Here is a 15352-nt window from a genome sequence, read left to right as displayed (position 1 = left end):
AGGAAAGGTAGTTTATGGGATGACTCTAGTTCCATGGTGAATGAGATTGAATGGTGTAAATCGTTAAGAAACAAGAATAATTGTTGAAGGTCATCAAGAGACCCATCAAAAATACAAAAAATGTCATCCACATATCTTTTGAAAAAGAGTATTTTATTGAAGCAGTGGTAGGATTCTAGGGAATGTTCAATTTTGGACATAAAAATCTCTGCTAGCAGAGGGGAAAGGCATGAACCCATAGCCAGGCCTCCGGACTGTGAATAGAAGGTGTTGTTGAACTGGAAAAAGTTTTGGTCCAGTACCAGAGCCACCATGGTTAATAAGTCTTCCACCTGGAAAGGGTCAAGACCTTCTGAAGAGGACAACAAATCCTGGACCAAGTTTAAACAATCAGGTGGTGGGATGCTGGGAAAGAGGTTGGAAACATCGAAGGAGACCATGATTGCTGTGTCTGAGATGATTAAGTCTTTGAGTTGGGAGCAAAGTTCAAATGAATTTTTTATGGAATATTTACTTTTGAATCCGGTGGTTTTAAGGATAATATCATTTAACCAGGCAGAAAGATGGTGGCAGGGAGAACCGCAAAAGGAAACCACTGGTCTGATGGGGATATTGGGTTTGTGGATTTTGGGAAGGCCATAGAGTTTGGGAACGGAAGGGTTGATAGGTATGATTTTGTATTTATTAAATCCCAATGGTGTTAAAGTAGTCTGGACTCTATTAATGAATGACTTAAATTTCACCAGGAATTTGTCCAGAGGGGTTAAAATTTTAAAGTTAAAGTTTAAAATTTCAAAAGAGTCCGAACTCAGAAAATCCAGGACCTTGTCCATATACTGAGTTCTGTCAAGAACCACTACGCAATTGCCTTTGTCAGCTTTTGTTACTATCAAATCGTTGTCTTTGACTACTGGCGAGGAAGCTTACTCAACTTGACATCTGGTTCAATGGCGAATGCCTGAGGAGGAATCTAAAACCGAATTATGTCTCCCTACGCTGCAACTCCAAGTCTACATCATCTAAGAGGGCTATCCAGCTGGCCACACGGGTCTGGATTAAGGATGAGGTCAAGAGGTTATATTTTAGACTTAGTAATACTGACCTTAAACTTAAGTGTTTATTTTTCAAACTAACCAGTGTTCTGCACCCTGTTGAATTTGATTCACTGCACCATTCCTTATTGCAATTTGTGTGTGACAGGGGTAGTAACAAATTTGAGGTTTTACAACGTAAACTATCAAGATTGAACCCCTTAACAGTGCCGACTCTTAACTACGTCAATCAAGCCACTTCCAACATAACTCCTAATGTAACCCTTACACCGTCCTCTACCCCACATCTAGCCTTCAATAACTCCCCACATAGTCCGACAGATGGAGCCCCTTTTGTTAATAACATCTTTATTGGTGATTTTGGTGTTAAACCCATTCATAGCTCAGATTTTTCTTTCCACCCTCGAACTCTAAACCTGTCAAACTGTGCCCTATCCCAAAACGATTTAAGTATTTTAAATTTATGACTTAAATACAATTTCACTTTTTCACCTAGAGTAAATGATTTACAAGTTTTCTCTGCCCATTTGGAGAACGTAATCTCTAGAAGTCTCCCTGGAGCTTCACAAGGTGCAGTTCGATCTGCTTGCGCCGTCCATCTTAACAGGTTTCACGCAGGAGGTCTCTCTTCAGTGGTTCCTGCAGCGAGCAAGACAGAAAACAGGAACTTGTCCTCACTTAAGAAAAAAGTCAAAGACAACGATTTGATAGTAACAAAAGCTGACAAAGGCAATTGCGTAGTGGTTCTTGACTGAACTCAGTATATGGACAAGGTCCTGGATTTTCTGAGTTCGGACTCTTTTGAAATTTTAAACTCCTCCCCTCTGGACAAATTCCTGGTGAAATTTAAGTCATTCATTAATAGAGTCCAGACTACTTTAACACCATTGGGATTTAATAAATACAAAATCATACCTATCAACCCTTCCGTTCCCAAACTCTATGGCCTTCCCAAAATCCACAAACCCAATATCCCCATCAGACCAGTGGTTTCCTTTTGCGGTTCTCCCTGCCACCATCTTTCTGCCTGGTTAAATGATATTATCCTTAAAACCACCGGATTTAAAAGTAAATATTCCATAAAAAATTCATTTGAACTTTGCTCCCAACTCAAAAACTTAATCATCCCAGACACAGCAATCATGGTCTCCTTCGATGTTTCCAACCTCTTTCCCAGCATCCCACCACCTGATTGTTTAAACTTGGTCCAGGATTTGTTGTCCTCTTCAGAAGGTCTTGACCCTTTCCAGGTGGAAGACTTATTAACCCTGGTGGCTCTGGTACTGGACCAAAACTTTTTCCAGTTCAACAACACCTTCTATTCACAGTCCGGAGGCCTGGCTATGGGTTCATGCCTTTCCCCTCTGCTAGCAGAGATTTTTATGTCCAACATTGAACATTCCCTAGAATCCTACCACTCCTTCAATAAAATACTCTTTTTCAAAAGATATGTGGATGACATTTTTTGTATTTTTGATGGGTCTCTTGATGACCTTCAACAATTATTCTTGTTTCTTAACGATTTACACCATTCAATCTCATTCACCATGGAACTAGAGTCATCCCATAAACTACCTTTCCTTGATATTTTGCTTTACAGGTCTTGTAACCACATTGAGTTTTCCATCTATCACAAACCCACAAGCACTGACTGCATAATCCCCTTCCAATCCATTCATCCAATTAATCAAAAGGTTGCGTCATTAAACTGTTTCTTTAACCGTCTATTTAACATACCAATGTCTGAAACAAACTTTAACTTAGAACTTTCTTGGATCAGAACAGTAGCAACCAATAATAATTTTCCAAACACATTAGTTAATAAAATTTATTTTAACCATTTTAAAAAATTTGTCAATAAGAACTTAATACATTCAGACAAACCTGAAAACCCAAAATTCTTTTCCTTCCCTTTTATGGGCCCACTGTCACTTCAGGTTAAAAACATTTTCAGGTTAAATAACATAAATATTTGCTTCAAAGTCTCCAACACCTCTAGACAATTCCTTTCCCACTCCAAAGATCCTACTCCCCAACTCCATAAATCAGGCGTTTACCAACTGTCCTGTTGTACCCCAGGATGTAATGCTCTCTATGTTGGTCAGACGGACAGGAAGTTCTCCACTCGCATTCATGAACACACTCGGGAGTACTTGAAGTTCACCAACAACCCTAACCTAAATACCTCTTACATGAGATCTAATTTCTCTCGACATCTTCGTCAGAATAATCATACCTTCAACACCGAACAGGGTTTCAAGATTCTGCATGTCTGTGGTAAGGGCAGCCTCCTTAACCACCTTGAGGTGCTTGAGATTAACAAGGCTTCTGGTGATGGTGGGTGCACCTGCCTGAATGACCAGCTTAACCATACATCAACCTCCTTTTTTAGGTCCTTAACCTTTTAATGCTTCACATACCCTTTTACACAACCCTAACACCTCCTCTTTCACTTTCCCCTCCCTCACCGTGGCGTGTGTCGGTGTCGGCACTTCTTCCAGTTTTACCACCCTGTTTGAACCCCTATTAGCCATCCCCATCTGGCTTAATACGTTGTCCACCTGTTTGCTGGTTTGGTGCATTGTTTACTTTCAACTTCACTACCTGCGGTATGAATGGTTGCGGGTTTTTAACCTTTCTATTGTTGATCTTCACTTGTTTTGTGGGTTGCAGAACTATCCACCTGTTGTCAGCTAAGTTATTGATTTTATTTTATTTTATTGTAACCCCCTATTAACGGTTCCCCCTCTGCCTTCAAATTAACGGCTTATCAATGTGAAATTTTTTAAAAAATTTTTGCACCTCCATTTTGTTTCCTGTTTGATCGCCTCTTCAGTGGATGGTGCACGAGTTTTAAGATCTTTTTTTCCCCCTAGGGTCTCACCCAGCCCTAAATGGGTCTAGTTTAAGTTTTAATTTTAATTTAATGTGCTATAGTTAGTTTTTTCTCCATAATGAGGTAACTATTAAATTTCCCTATAATCCTTTTAATTAATTGTTACATGTGTTAAATTTTACAGCTTTGTTCACCTACTTAACTATGTTATAGTCACGAATTCGTTATAACATGGGTTTCTCTGTCTCTCCCCTTGTAAAAAGACAGTAGTCACATTGATCGACAGATTTAAGGTATGTTTTCTCGTTTTTTAACATTAAACCTCTGGTACACCATGTAAAGTAGGTTATTCTTGTAGCTCCTGAAGATGGTCATTTATGTGACCGAAACTTGTTGAGCAGACCTTACCATCTAAGGTCATAATAAAGTATTGTGGAGAAGACTGTTTGTCATTTCCTTCCTTTCGTACTCTTGCGACTCCACTGAAAGAATATGGACTACTACTTCTTTTAGAAATATAAGTTACCAAACCTAACAATTTTTCCATCTTTTTTATTTTCTGGAATTTTTAAGTTTAGAATACTGTTTACCTTGGTTGGATCTACCTTAACCCCTGTACTAGATATAATATGACCAATACATATTGATTGTTTTACATTAAAGTGACATTTACTTTTGATAAATTTGACTCCTAACATCTGGGCTTTTTTTAAAACTGTCTTTAAAACTTTGTCAGGATTTGTTAAAACATTTATATAAAAAATTTCTGGTGCTGAACTTATCCCAAACGGTAATCTTTTAAAGTTATATCTACCAATTGGGGTTGAGAAAGTACACAACTTACTACTCTCCTCATCTAATGGTATTTAATAGAATTCCATGTTTGTGCCATGAATGCTAAGCCCTTTTGCATCTGTGAGCTCAGCCAACAAATCCTCAACTGTGGGCATTTCAAAAAATTCCTTTCTGTTAAGTCTCCGACTTCAGTTAGGGAATTAACAACAAATCATAGTTCCAGAATGTGCTGGTCAAGATATGGCAATGGTTCATGGCTCAAACTCAACTGACTCTCTACAAACCAAATACCAAAAAGAAATTACAAATTCTTTACGCCACCAGAGCCGTAGTAGGATAGTACAAAGAATTTAAATTATATATATGTTACACCTTCCCTCTTAAATATACTATAAAATGAACGTAAGCTAATTGTACAAATACATCTAACCTTACCTAAAAAGTTACTAAACCTACTATTTACATGAAGTATAACCGCATCAATTAACATTCAGCCTCTCTGGAGGTTTAAGCTGACTATGCCGCCGTAACCCTCTAGTTTTATTACTATGGGTAGGTTCATTTTCATTAATACTCTGACTCAAAATTTCAACATTATTACGAACACCATCAATATCAGATAGAAAAGTAGATTGAGGAACAACGGAAACTGGGTTTCAAAGTTTACCTTTCAAATTTGGGTTAAGTTGATCTAGGTGACGTTTCTATTTTGTTCCACCATCCGTTTCCGTTACATAAGTTTTCCTACCTAAAACCTCCTTAACGTTGCCTTCGCACCAATTAGGATAACCAGATCTGAAATCTTGAATCCACACGCGATCTCCCGTGTCAAAGTTTGTCCTTTGCTGAGTTAAAATGCTTTTTTTGAAGTTCTTGCTTTTTGTCTACTTGGTTGGTTACCGAAGGCAATAACAAATCAAAAGGAGTTCGTACATGTCTACCCATTAATATTTTTGCTGAGAGATCAGTTCTAAGATGAGGCGTATTTCGATACATAAACAGATAGTTACAAATTATTAAATGAATATCTTCATTACTGTAATCATACTTCGCTTTCACTATTGCAGATTTTAAAGTTTTAACCGCATTTTCTTCCAGCCCGTTAGTTCTAGGATGATACGGAGCTCCAGTTAATTGCTTAATTAAATAAATTGTTTAAATTCATCCGAAGTAAAGGTCGGTGCATTGTCGGAGCAAATTTCCAAGGGTAGCCCGTACCTGGCAAACAGTTGCTTACAAATATTAATAGTGACTTTTGCAGTCATAGATACGTTCAATCCATTTTGATGTAGCATCAATTATGACAATAAAATTTTTATTTAAGACTGGGCTAAAGAAGTCCACGTGCAAACGAGTTCACGGGTTTCTGCCATACCTCAAGAGGGGTTTTCTGTTTTGAGTTAGCATAAACATTGCACGCTTCACACTTCTTTGTCAAATCTTCTATGTGCGTATCTACAGAAGGCCACCAAAAGTATGCCCTTGCAATTATTTTCATTTTCACAATGCCCAGATGGGTGGAATGTAATTGATTTAGAATATCTACCTGGAAACTTTGAGGTACAGGGTGATTGATTGAATTTTGACCACCCCCTTAACTTCCTTAATTTTGGTTTTATCAAAAAACGTTAAATACAAAACTAGTAGATATTTAGGTCTACTTTATTCTTAGATAAACAGTTATTATACAGGGTGTCCCAAATTTGAGTAACAAACCAAACTTTTGTTTTTTTAAATGCAATGACCGACTTTTTAATCGATATTTGAATTCTACGTCAAATTCTACTCTACTCTCACTCACTCCGCCCGCTCACTCGGATTATTGCACACCACCAACATTATTATCAAAGATTACAGTTTCAAAGTGTAAACAGCTTTTACTTTTTCCTCCTATTAAATCTTTGATGGTTCTCCACATCTTTTTGATTAAGCATCATTCACATAAACTGTATGGCGATTGCAACGGTAAGGTATGTGTACTGCTAAAGGTTAGATACAGTATAAAGTAATGTACTGTTCACACTTGTATACTGCGGAATTAATAACTTTAATAGTAATGCACAGCCTATCTAGCTTTTAGCTTTTACCCTTAAGTTTTGCCATCTTAATACAAGCAACCAATAAGGAGAGCCATTTCAGACGTTTGACACATGCGTATTTTTGTTGTCAATTAACTGTTTAAAATTCGAAAATTTGAAAGGATGCTTTTTTGAATTTGTTTGTGAATGTCTGTTTAGTTTGTAATTATCTTTTTTTGTAGTTCATTGGAGCATAGGAATTAGTGATGAGCGAAATATAACGAACTGTGATTTAATCACTGATATTTAGAAATCACTGATCACGACTGCTACCAAAAGTATCGCAAAAGCGTGACGTGAATAACGTGATTACGATTACAGTTTTCTGATTTTTCCAAGTTCCCATCTCAAAGTTGCGACTTACTAAAACGCGGTTTTTGCTATAAAGTCGATTATCGAATACCATCGTAAGACTTAACACGAGCCGCAAGCGACATCGCGCCTTATTAACAGCACGTACATCGAGCTATGGCTGGAAGATGATCTGTATTTCTTGTAGCCGAAATCGTGAATGCCTGAATGTCGTGATCACGTCACACTATTAAATCACTGATATCAAAATATAACGGTAACAATTAACGTTGTGATTTAAATATCACGGTATCGCTCATCACTAATAGGAATATAATCAAGCGTAAAAAATTGCCTTACAATGGAAGAAGCAAGTATAATTATTATAGTGCATAAAGATAAAATAGTCGAAGTCTAGACGATGGTCACTATTATAAGTATGACGTTTATGTCTTGTGTTTCTGAAATCCTAACCTGATTCCTATTTTCTAAATTTAATTTTGAGTTTATTTTGGATAACGTCATTTGTCTACTTCTTGCAGTACACTTTAAATTAACAGTACAAATGCACTGCATCTTATGTGAACGTTACTTAAGTCTTAGAGCAATCTATCCAGTAATTTGTGTATATTTTTTAATTTTGTCAGTAGCGTTTGCTCTAAGTACGTATCCTTAGCCCAGAACTGGTCTACAGATAGATTAGTATATTTGTGTTGCTGTTTTTGTGCTGATACCTTTGTTTTTGTATGTCAGTAATCTAAAGTGTTTTGTCCGTTTAATGTCCATTTAATGAGCTTGCAAAATTCCAAGAAAAACATACTAAAACATGCAGCATTTCAAAACCCGTACTACATAAAAAATTCCTTTGATTTTAAAGAAAAAATTAAAAACGTCAAGGTACCTGATGACTTCTTATTTCTCTAGATATGGTTAGGTTATACACAATTTTTCCAAATAAATTAGCAGTAAAATCCATAGAAAAATGGAACAAAATTAAAACTTTAACTGACATTCCTAAAACTGAGTTTGTTGAGTCCGTTGACACTACATTGCACTCTACATATTTTGCATACAATGACACTTCCTATAAATAATTTGATGGTTGCGCAAGGGGTGCTTCCATATCTAGTATCACAGCTCCAATTGTTCAAGACCTTGAGAAGAGTGTCATCGAAAAGTTACCCTTTAACTTACCTTTCTTTTATCACTGAATAATTCCCGAAAATATAAAACCAGCGGTCGAGAACATGGTTTAAACTGGCAAGCTTGAGTTTTTCAGGCCACAAGTTTATAAGGTAAGGAATTCTGGTAACGGTATTCCTGGAAACAAAATTAATATTAAAACATCGCGCAGACTCACGCGTGTAACTCGGCACTTGTAACTATTCAACACACAATTATATACTTACGACAACTAAATTTTCCGTACACATTTTCTCGTTGTCATAACCGAAGCCGTCCGTTCTTTCTATTATAGAAAGAAGTCTGCGGAGATTGTAAATACTGTTTTCACCTCTTTGGAGACACAGTTGGTAGATAATTTGACCTCGTATGGTCTCGCATGTCCTAGTGCAACAAAACGGCCATTTACCTCACGGCCAGAATGTTTTACCTCGATGTTTTCGAACTTCAAATTTTTTTTTTTTTCCGACCTCTATTCTAACTATCACACTATTTACTACCCGACTAATCTTTAGGTGGAATCTACATTGTGTTATACTAGGTGCAGTATAGTGACCCATATTTACCATTAATGACCCTTATCGCGTTTACGGCGTTAGTTCTTCGGCTAGGTCGTGTATTTTGTTGATTACAGAACGTACTTTGCAAATCTTGGAAATATTATAAGAATACTTTTGATACCTCCAGGACAATAATATTTATTTATTAGAATATTTTAGGTTATGATGTGGTTCAAGAAAAACGTTGGAGAAGGTAAAAAGCTTATCAAAAAAATATTTTTTTTAAGGCTTTTATTATTACTTACAACAAGTAGGTATACTGTTTGTTTTCATAATTTTTCAGCTATACTTTTCCAACTAATTTCACATAATTTGACCCCTTGATGAATATTTTTAAATGTACAGTATACCTACTTTTCATGGTGCCATAAGAAAAAACCTTAAATAGTAAAAGGATCGTAAAAAGACTGAAATTGTGATATACCAAAATTTTGTTAATTAGACCATGTCCAATTTTCCATTCATTTCCTCAAAACTTAAAACGTTATTTTCAATTGCTCTTTCAGTTCCTTTTCTGATAAATCTTCCCAAGACTTCAACGTATTGTAACCTTTATATTGTGTAATTTTTTTTTAATGATATACGTAACTTGAATGAAACAGCTGAATTCCGTAATTTAATTTGAGCGACTTCAAAAAATTGATAATTTTTTTTACTAGGGTCTATTTGAATATTTTTCTGAAGGAGAAGGTGAATTTAGATTTAAATTTACTTTTTTTTATGAACACGGAAAACAGAAGATGTTTTCTCTAAAAATAGTGTGGTTAACTAGTTTTCCGTCGACCGTGTATTAACAGACATTTTTAATGGACGATAACGAAGGCAAAATCGTTCATTAATGAGGACCATTAATGCATGATTTTTCAATTGTTTTATTTTAATGAACGATTTTATCATAGGTCACCAAATACGCTCATATTACAGTTCTATCTTTTTCAATTTGTAATAAACGAAGAGAAATAGACGCACATTCTTTAGTTAACATCCACCATTACCGACAGAACTAGCTGTCACTGTCATTGTTAAGGATGCCTGGTGCCTGCGATTTCGGTTTGCGGTGTTGTGTATTGAGTTGACAATTACTTTTTTTCAAATCTTTGAGGATTATAAACATTTATTATAGATTCCAGTCGACGGAAAAGTGTTGTAACCAAATCTTTTATTAATGAGCGATTAATAATCTCAATTCTATTAACGATTAGAGTTAAATCATTTCGATTATTAATCGCTTTCGTCAATGCACTCGTTGATTAAATAACTATTAAATAACTTGTTTTATTTTGTTAAATTGGTTATTTCGAGGACAGTAAGCATTGGTGTTTTAATGATAGACATCTATTACTTATTAATTAATCCATACTACAATTATTGTTCTTGAAACTGTTGGTTTTGTACATCAGCCAAATAATGATAATTGTTTATTTAAATGTGACAACTTTTAGTGTCCCTCTGAATAACATACCAAAAAATCTTTCTCGGCGTTTAAAAAATTATTTCATTATACAGGAAAAATTCCATGTATAGGATAGATATCCAAAAAGATCGTGAACGGTCTATATGCACTGTATGTCATTTTTCTAACCTAACAATTTATGCTACTTAAGAAATATTGACACCGGTAATAAAACGAAACATGTTAAGTACACATATTTTACAGGTTTAGATTTAAAGCTTATATTACTAACCGAGTTTTAGGCGTCTATATAATATAATATACATTCTTAAACTTATACAGGATGTTTTAGGTTTTAAGACGCAAACTTAAACCGCGTATTCTACGTCTAAAAATAACTACAGTTTGCTAAATAAACTATATTCAAATATGCTTTGTTAAAGAACTACAGAGTGTTAAAGTTTTATTTTTTGTAGTTTTATTGCTTACAGTTTTTGAGACATTTAGCTCAAATTTGGACTATATGTATTTTATCATGCCATGCCATTCGATAAGCCAACATTTTGCAAAACTCTACAGAGTGTTCTTTTTTTGGTGTTTGGGTCCCCTTTTTTCTTCCACAAACATTTAGTTTTCAAACTTTTTTTCCTCTTAAGTTAAGTTAGTTACAAATTTATCAGAAAAACCACCCCAAACTCTCTTCCAATTTGCATAAAAATAAAAATTTACAAAAATCTGCTTGAGAACGGTTGAGATACGGAAGCAATAAATGACAGAAAAAAGTTTTTAAATCAAATCAGGAATTTGAATTTTTAGGAAAAAAACATTATTGGCTCACTAGAAAACCATTTGGGGGGCTAAAACTACAAGAAAATTAAAACTTTCACACTGTATTTCTTTAACGAAGCATTTTTGGAATATACTTTATATATCAAACTATAGTTATTTCTGGACGTAGAATACGCGGTTTAAGTTTGCGTATTAAAATCTGAAACACCCTGTACAGGGTGATCTTTTTAACTTAAGATAGCAAGATAGCTGGAAAACCGTAGAATACAAAATTTCGTGTCAACGGAGACCTACATTAAACCAAAAGGGCTATTTCCGAAATATATATTTAAGTGTAACAGGGTGACTTCATACAATATAATATTTTTTTACTATATTTTATATCATCAGTTGCAGTAGTTTGCAGAAAAAAGAGACTATTTTTTAATGTTTCCTGTATGTTTATTATACAATTTTTGGCAATACCTACTAATGAGTCCCGCTTTAAATTTGATATAATTTTTTTATCAAATAAAAATATAGATATAGCATTTAAAAAGACGACCTTATTCGTGGCCTGCTAAGTCACCCGATGTCTCTAGATTATATGATATAATTTGAAGAATTGCATACGAAATATTTTTTGTTTTAAGCTGAAAAACTATTTTTTGTGCAATACAGTGACTTAAAGAGTAAAAAGTGAAATGATGGCCATTCACGCTAACACGCCTAATCCGAATGTTGATAGACTGGGATATACAGGGCCTTGACGGTTTAAAATTTACCTTTTTTTTATTAATCTGAAATTATCAGGGGTACCAGGAGAGATTTCAATTACCAATAATTTTTTTGGTGGTTGAGTTGCATCTTTGCAAATTTCACTCGTCCTGAAGGACTAGTGTAATTATGGAAAACATGCTAGAATAAAAAATTATCTGGTTAATTTAAAAGAGCGAGCAGTATTTATGTCTGGTTTATACAGAAACTTGACATTAAAAAATTAATACAGGGTAGTCCAAATTAATTGTACTATACTTAAAGGGTGGAGAGTAAAAAATAAACACCAAAGTGTCATGTAAACTATGGTTGAGAAGTGTGGCTCAATATGTGCCCCAAAAAATAGTTTTGCCATTTTAATTAACTAACCAAAATTCTCGTATTTGGGATGCTTTATTTTAAAGTGCTACTATTTTAAAATGATTATTTACAAATTCTTTAAATTTTTAAATAATAATATGGACTGGTCAATGCAAAATGCAAAATGAAAAGAAATATCCAGACAAGCATCCTCAAGGAGAAATTATGGAATATCAGACGTGCCAACAATTTTTATGACACTTTGGAGTCTATTTTGTCTGTACTTTCTAACCTTGAATTATCCGATAATTAATTTGGGCCACCCTACCTATTACCACGGTACAATAAGATAATTGTACCGTGGTAATATAATGATTCGATGACGACGTAAACAAGGAAAATTGGTAAGGAAAACATGCTATGGAAAATTAACAGGTTAGTTTAAAAAATGGAGCGGAATTTAGTGAGATTATCTCGCAATGTCACCAAAACGTCTAATTTTTATTAGGTTGAAGTATTACAAATCATTTTTCTCTATCTCACAACCACTTTAAGACCTATGGCACTCCAGGCTGTAAAAATTTCAATTTCTAAGCGTCAATATATCGAAAATAATTGAATATAGATATAGGTTATGATACAAGAAACATACTTAGAATCGTCAGGAGTATTTAAAAGTGTAACAATAAACGGAATGTTTTATTTAAATAAGCAAGTTAGTACTTACTTCCGGCACCACAAGAAGTGCTGTAACATTTACAAACAAATTTTTTATTTTTTTTTAATATTTTTTGTTTAGTAATCTTTCATTAACGGGTTTGCTGAAGAACTGGAAACGTATATTACAAGGCACGTTTTAAATAAAAGACTTACCACGTGTGGTAACCACTGTATGTGCATGCCGCCATTTATGTAGCGAAGAGTTCAGACGTATTATTTTATGCTTATTGGTTCCAAGGTTCTCTATACTGATGGAACTCGTTTTCCGTAAAAAAGCTATAGCAAAGGTCATATGAGGAATGTTTTAGTGCATTGTTATGATGTAACCTCACTAAAAAAAAAGAAAAATTAAATAAAACTAAATAAAGTAAGGAATTGACCTGGTGGCTCAACTCTGACTGAGGCTCCGACCTTTTAAAACTCTGTGGCTGCTGATTGGCTTTTCCAACACGTGGGTTGGCCCGGAAAATTTAGATCTTCGGTAAGTTTAGATCTTCGGTAGGAAAAACCCTTAGATCTCTGGTCGGAAAGCCCTTAGATCTCTGGTCGGAAAGCCCTTAGATCTCTGGTCGGGCCGAACACAGTACTGTGTTGGAAAATTGGGCCGATACAAAATAATTTAAAAGAACCAACAATAAAACCAATTTACCTGTGATTCGGCCAGATGAGTATTAAAAAAAAAACAAGTCATACACGTGCCACAACGCTCAGAACCTAGGTCAGATGTCGGCAGTTCGGGTGCTCTAGTGGTAAAAGGACCGATATCACAAAGTGGGGTGATTAAATAGGCCACATGGCACTTGACACAAAGAAACACGACCACAAACCGACGCTTCTCCGACAAAAATCGAAACTAATCACGTGACTACGGTACCTGATAACTCATCAGGTCACGCACCCACATTAACCACAAAATGTGCACAAAGTGCAAATGGAGCTATTAAGCGATCGGAATCGGTCTACTAGTGTAACTAGGCCCACGGACATTAAAAATACAATCTAAACGAGTTACAGACGAAAACTCTATTTCGTACGTAACAACGTCCGCAATGATAATACGTAATGTTTCTTTTAGCAGATGAGTACCGGTGATCTGTTCTGATGTTCTGGTTAAGACGATGAGAAAATTCATCTAACTTCGTTACAATTAACTCTATAAGAGCTACATCTCCCGTTTGGTACTGATCTTCTTCTAAATCCGGTAATTTGGCGTCTTGCACACTATCCTTTTTATGGGAGAGGTTCTTTGAGAGGCAACTTTGAACTCGAGACTGTAAACTAAGGCATCCGTCAAGTTGTACATCTGCGCCTCTGACACCATCAATGAAGGTTTACACAGCAATCTGGTTCAGACACTCTTCGGGTGCTTGTGGATATGCCAGCCGAGTTAACCGTCCAACTTCAGTCCCAAATTCTTGTAGGGTTTCTGATGGTCCTTGCAATCTACTTTTCAGTTGGCTTTGGTATACCGGCGTCAAGTGTTTGGTCCCATACCTTAGCTCCAGCGCATTTGTAAGGGAGTAGTAGTCTCCTTGTTTACTCTCCGGGATGTTCTGAAGTATTTCGAGAGCTTTACCTTGCAGCGCAAGTACCAACTCGGTGGCTTTTTGATGTTCAGTCCACCCATTAGCCATAGCAGCAACTTCAAACTGTCTGTGTGAGACAAAAATATTCATTGCTAAAAAATTTTGAATGCTAGAAGATAATAAAATAAATAAATGTATTTCCTAGCATAGAATTATTTATTTTATTAATAAACTAAAGATTGAAAGGTGAGTTGTGTGTAGTTTTATTAGCTATTTTGCTTTTCTTTTACAGTACTTGTTACTGGTTACTGTTTTGCTATATGCGTCATTTATTATGTAATTTATTCTTTTGTCAGCTCCACAGTATTTAGCCGAAGAGTTTTTATTTAATGTGGGTAATGTGTTTTAGGAAAAGTGTCATTCCCTTTAATGTCAGTCTACGCATGGCGAACTGAGTAACTGTGCAGAAGTTGACATTGGGAGTGAACAAAGACCAGCAATCAGCCATTCATATCTATCAAACTTACGATTTATTTTCCAACTGATTGGCATTTCACAGCAAGTTTTATGAATTTATATATTCCTTACCAACCTCCACCTGTTCGGTGTTTTTCTAATTTTGTCCGGTTGTAGTCGCTCTTAAACTTAGAACGAACTATGGTATGCAAAAACAACATTTTTTAAACTTAAAAACTTAAACTACGAGTAGTAAAGTGTTACATATGGCCTATCTTACTATACGGCCCAGTAAGGGTCTCTCAAAGCTGGAACCCTGAACCGCATCGAGGCGTTTGAAATGTGGACCATCCGGAGATTCTTGCGCGTGCCGTGGACCGCACATGCCACAAATGAAGAAATTTTAAGAACTTCAGGCTACGAACGAGAAATACTTAACATCGTTAAAGAAAGAAAGAAAAGTTTCCTACCTCCGCTTTATTCTTAGAGGAGGCAAATATAAAATTCCTACACTAATTCTACAAGGAGAAATAGAGGGGTGTCAAGGCCCAGAAAGAAAGCAACACTCCTGGCTAAGAAACATACGAAACTGGTGTAACATCAGCGACGCAGACTCCA

The 15352-nt window shown here is 35.5% G+C and overlaps 1 long non-coding RNA gene across 1 annotated transcript; it reads right to left on the bottom strand.

Annotated features, from left to right (window-relative positions):
* Nucleotides 1-12842: 12842 nt before the first annotated feature.
* LOC145739800 (uncharacterized) lies at nt 12843-14035 on the bottom strand. The gene is made up of 3 exons (XR_014181222.1): nt 13402-14035; nt 13164-13338; nt 12843-13083 (listed from the first exon to the last, which is right to left on the bottom strand). It is a non-coding gene; the product is annotated as an uncharacterized LOC145739800 (long non-coding RNA).
* Nucleotides 14036-15352: the final 1317 nt, after the last annotated feature.

The sequence above is a fragment of the Ips typographus genome, unplaced genomic scaffold, assembly GCF_016097725.1.
Source record: "Ips typographus isolate SLU unplaced genomic scaffold, UJ_Ityp_2.0 IpsContig44, whole genome shotgun sequence".
Lineage (NCBI taxonomy): Eukaryota > Metazoa > Arthropoda > Insecta > Coleoptera > Curculionidae > Ips > Ips typographus.
The sequence above is the reverse complement of the archived record's forward strand: the minus strand, read 5'-3'. Positions and strand labels throughout refer to the sequence as shown.